The sequence below is a fragment of the Juglans regia genome, chromosome 11 (assembly GCF_001411555.2).
Source record: "Juglans regia cultivar Chandler chromosome 11, Walnut 2.0, whole genome shotgun sequence".
In the NCBI taxonomy this organism is placed as follows: Eukaryota; Viridiplantae; Streptophyta; class Magnoliopsida; order Fagales; family Juglandaceae; genus Juglans; species Juglans regia.
Window position 1 is genome coordinate 7,865,142 of NC_049911.1, and position 3,674 is coordinate 7,868,815.

Genomic DNA, 3,674 nt, shown 5'->3' on the forward strand with positions numbered 1-3,674 from the left:
CTGAGGACTCATCTGAGTCTCTCCTACGTACCTCTTCAGCAAGCACCATGTCACGTATGTCATCGTAGTTCAGTTTTTCCTTGCAGGCTGAATTACTCACAACCATCCTTATGACCTCCCAACTATTTCGCAGCGATGCCAACCGAATCAATACTCTGATCTCATCATCAAACTCAATCTCTATAGAAGACAGATGATTTATGATCATATTGAATTCTTTCAAGTGTTGGGCAGCAGACATACCTTTCGACATCTTCAGATTGAACAATTTCTTCATCAAGTGCACCTTATTGTTCACAGACGGCTTTTTGTACATACCTGACAAAGTCGCCATGAGATCCACCGTGGTTCTTTCCTTAATGACATTGTGCACCACTGTTCTAGACAAAGTCGGCCGAACAAGACCTAGAACCTGTCGATTAAACAGGATCCACTCAACATCAGCCATGCTCTTCAGCTTCTTTCCTAACATTGGAAGGTGGAGCCTCTTCCCGTAGAGATAATCCTCAATCTGCATCTTCTAGTACCCAAAATGAGTGCTATCAAACTTCTCGATCCCTAGTGCATTCACTTTATCTTCATCCATCATTCTTCTTCAGATCCGACATTGGCTCTTGATATCAGTTGTTGTGAAATGTTATGCAAACACACACACCAACGATGACAAATAAAGTAAAATCAACATAATCAAGAACACGACACAATATACGTGGTTCGGCAAATTGCCTACGTCCACAGAGCTGTAGAAATCTTATTAACCGGAGGAGATTACAATCACTTAATCTCAACTCACACTCTCTAGACAATTGTTCTCTCTCAAAATACAACACAAGTCTAATATTATATATTTATAGAGAGTGGCGCTGGAAACCTAATCTGTAAAAAACTACGTACTTCGCTCGAGCGGAGTGTCGAGCGAGCGTTAGGGTTTTTGTATCGCTCGAGCAGAGTGTCGAGTGAACGTAGTCCCAGAATGGGGACTGCACTAAGAATTTTCCTTATTTAATAAGGAAACACCGCGTTTCAGTAAGCTTGCAACGCAGTCCCAGAATGGGGACTGCAATAAGAATTGTCCTTATTTTAATTTTTCTCTTTCTAAAAAAGTAAAAAATAAAAATAAAAACTCCCCATCTTTTCTCCAAATCATCACACGTACGTCCCTCTATTGAGTCATTGGTCTACGTGCAAGTACACGACCAAATAAATATTTATAAGATGATTGGCAAATGAAGACCGCATGCTACCCATAAGAGAGCCGGCCTATCTTATCTTTTGTCGGCTGCAAACATCCATTATTTCTATTTCCTATTTTTAGAGTATAGGGTATGTGGGCATGGAAAGCTCTCTTACATGCTCCAAACTCCAAAGAATCCAAGTTTAGCATATCATTATTCATTACCACACCCTTGAAATATAGTATAACTTAATTATAACCGGCACTAAGTGGTATTAACTATTTCATTTAATTAAAAACAATTATAGATATACAATATTTTTAAAATAATATATACAATTATATTTTAAATGAAAGACATTTTTATAAATAATTTATAAAATTAATATCATTTTATATAAGTATTCTAATTTTAAAGCATTATTATAAAAAAATTAATTGTGTATATCATTCCATTATAAAATCTTGTTTTCCTAAAAAGGAAGAGCTCTAGCTAGCTTTTTAACAAGAAGTTTAGAAAGAAAGGTTCACTTGAGCCGGCTAAAAATGCATAATTAATTAAGTAGATATTATAGGAAAGTTGTTACTCATATTTCCACGTGTACGGTCAACTTCGTCCGTTTTTAAAGTAGATGATACTCAATTATGATGGTGCGATGTGCACATCAAGATAATCATTGTCATATCACCTTGTTAAAAGGTTTTTAAATTATATGTATAAAAAAAGAATAGATCGAAATCGAAGAATCAAATGCTCAGTGATTAGGATGTAATTGGTTCGGTTCGATTTGATTTTGGATAAAATTTAAGATCAAATCGGTAGATCTCAATTTTGTATTTTAGAAAATTGATTACGTATCGGTTATCCTCTTAAACCGATACTTCGATTTTATCGATTCCGGTTCAGTTCGATCTGATTTTTCAGTTTAAATAGTACTAATATTAGAGCATAAAATGTAATTAATATACTAATATACATTAGTATACTAATTAATTTAATTGAAATAGAATTAATATACTAATGTATTATATATTTATCAAAATGAATATGTTGAGAATTTATTAGGCCATAAAACGTTATTAATTTATATATTTTCTGTTTAAAGCATATGTTCAAATAAATTTTCATGTTTCAGATTAAAATTTTATGTTATAAGTTATAATAACATTATCATATATGTAATTATAATTTATATTATTTTATATATTATATATAAAAATTATATATAATATAAAAATATTATATATAATATTAAAAAAATTAATTTAAAATACATAATATAGAGAACCGGTTCGGTCTGGTCCGATCCTAAAAAGCATAGAACTGGAACCGGACCGATTCTGGCTGGTTTTGGAACTAAGGCAACCGGTCCCGAGCTGGATAGGTCCAAAACCGAACCAGTTCCACCAGTTCAAGCCAATCCAGGCCGATTTTTCAATTTTCTGCTTAATTTTTACACCCCTAACAATGAGCCTTCGTTGTAAATATTGTGAATTACTTTTGGAATTTAGAAGGGAGATCTTAACGCGCTGGGCCAAGCCCATACTATCCTACCCACGATTTGTGAAAAGAGTAAACCGGAGGAATATGAAGAAATTGGGCCCAGATAGCGTCCACCACGAGAAAGGGATTCGGTCAGCGGCTTGTCCCCTCTCCTCATTAAATTGGGCTCGATGCCTATTATTGATGGCCTCATTAAATGTTGTATCTCGCTGTCACCATGATAAGTGGGAATGATCGTGACAGATGAGTTTCATGAGGAACGATGCAAAAGCGAACCCATGACAATATTTAAAAAGGCAAAAAGCTACAGAAGACAGGAAAACGATACTCAATCCCTGGATACTTGAAAAACGGAAGGAGAGTTTGCTGTCTTTGACATTGGAGGCTTCCCAGCTTCGGCCAACCTTCCCTTCCTAGTGCAGGTAGCAGGTTGAAGACAACTCCTTCAATTGGCAGTACATAGAACACCTAACAGTTGGTGCCATGTAACGCCCGTCCTTGTGGTAGGATGTTTTATAAAATATTTTAGAAAGGACGACGGGAATTACCGTTCGATTTAAAACTTTTCACTTGCATACCCAGGGTGCAAGACTCTACGTTTATAGAATAAAATGTGCTTTGGCAATAAAAGAGGTTTACAGCGGAAAACATCAATTTTAATAATAAAAAGACCTCTCGTACATTTAAAACTCATGCCTAGACATCCGTGCTCTTCCCCATGGGCTATGTCCGTCCTGACCGTTCAGTTCCTGTAGGGGGAGGGGCATACATAAAAACTAAAATGAGTCGAAGACTCGTAAGTATTACTTCATACAGTTAAAATATAACAACATAGGTTTTTATTCATGCATTTATCATTTGTACATACTATTACGTGCATGCATACGTGCTTGCATGCGTTCGTTTGAAAACGTCACTGGACGGAGTTTTTCTTTAATAGTCTTTCTTTTCGTAAAACGTGTCTCCCATCAGTGCCTTCATTTCTTCAAGAGTCAC